The following is a 1,905-nucleotide window of genomic DNA, read 5'->3' on the forward strand; positions in this document are numbered from 1 at the left end:
AGATATATGGGTCATGTTTTCTTATCTACTCAGTTACCCTATGTCTTTTGATTGGGGCATATAATTCATTTACATTTAAAGTTATTATTGATAGGTACTTGTTTGCCACCATTTTTATTTTAAATGCTGGTGTTTTGTCTTCCCTTCCTATTTCTTCTTTTTACAGCAGACCTTTTAGCATTTCTTGCATTGCTGGTTTGGTGTTAATAAACTCCCTTAGTCCTTTTTGTCTGTAAAGCTACTGATTTCATCCTCAATTTTGATTGCTAGCCTTGCTGGGTACAGTATTATTGGATTCAGACCCTTGTTTTGCATGACTTTGTATATTTCATTCCATTTTCTTCTGGCCTGATGTGTTTCTGTTGAGAAATCAGTTGATAGTCTGATGGGAGATCCTTTGTAAGTAACTTTCCATCTCTCTCTGGCAGCCTTTAAAATTCTTGGTGTTTATCATTGGTGTTTGTCATTTCTATATAATAAAAGGGTAATATGCAAATGGACTGAATGGTGGAACAACTGGTCACTATGACACACACTGACCACCAGGGGAAAGACGCTCAATGCAGGAGCTGGCCCCTGGTCATCAGTGTGCTCCCACAGGGAGAGTGCTGCTCAGCCACAATTGGGGTGGGGCAAGAGGTGAGGGGGACTGACGGCTGGCTGGCAAGCACAGCGGCAGTAGCGGGAGCCTCTCTCACCTCATTGGCAGTGCTAAGGATATCCGTCTGCGGCTTAGGCCCAAGAGTAGTGGGTTTAAGCCATCAGTTGAATATCCCCTGAGGGCTCCTGAAATGTTAAAGGGCACAGTAGGGCTGAGGGACCACCCCTCTGCCCCCCGAGTGCATGGATGTCATGCACCATGCCTCTAGTATAATTATAATGTGTCTTGTTGTCAGTCTTTTGGGGTTCATCTTGTTTGGGACTTCATGAGCTTCTTGGACTTGTGTGAGTTTTTTCTTCCCAATATCATGGAAGTTTTCTATCTTTATATCTTCGAACAGGTTTTCTTTTCCTTGCTAATTTTCCTCTCTATCTGTAGAATACATCTACATCTATTATGTAGATGTTGTTTCATTTCATGTTGTTCCAAAGTTCTCTTAGGCTCTCCTCCTGTTTTTAAGTTTTTTTTCTAGATGCTTCTCTGCTTAGGTATTTTTTCCTACCTTGTCTTCTAGCTCACTGATGTGGTCCTCCACTTTTTATAGTCTACTGTTGATGCTTTCTATTGAGTTCTTTATTGCAGCAATGTCATTTCTCATTTCTTCTTGGTTATTACACATATTTTTGAGTTTGTCTTCCACCCTTTTCAGTGACCTTATAACCATTGCTCTGAATTCTTTCTCTAACATATTGCTTGCCTCCATTTTGTTTACTTTCTTTTCTGGCAAATTTTTCTTTTCTTTCGTGTGCAGGCTGTTCCTTGTCTCCGCATGACCACTCCTCTCAGGGTGTCTGGTTATGTAGCTCTCCCTCTCCTGCATTGACTTAAAGGCATAACATAAAACACAACAAGACAGAATGTAAAGGGAACCAAACACAAATGTATTCACAATACTAATAATGCCAAATAAAGGTGGCCACCACAGAAAAGAGAATTAGGGGATAGAAAAGAGTGCAAAAATGATATTGAGAAAAGGAAAAAAAATATATAAGAGAGAGATGAAAAAGAAGGGGAAAAATATATGTATATGGGGAGAAAACTCCAATAAAACAACAACTAATCCAACAAATGCAAACAACAAACACCAAGATCTGAGGAAGCAGAGTTTATTTCCAGAAGGTAAGGTCAAGGAATTTAATGAATGGACAAATAGCCACAATTCAGTGTAAAGGAGGTAGAAAGAGAATGAGTGTATAAGAAGAAAAGTAAAAACAAAATACACAAAAAAGAAAAAAAAGCAGTAT

This window comes from Myotis brandtii, unplaced genomic scaffold, assembly GCF_000412655.1.
Source record: "Myotis brandtii unplaced genomic scaffold, ASM41265v1 scaffold1377, whole genome shotgun sequence".
In the NCBI taxonomy this organism is placed as follows: Eukaryota; Metazoa; Chordata; class Mammalia; order Chiroptera; family Vespertilionidae; genus Myotis; species Myotis brandtii.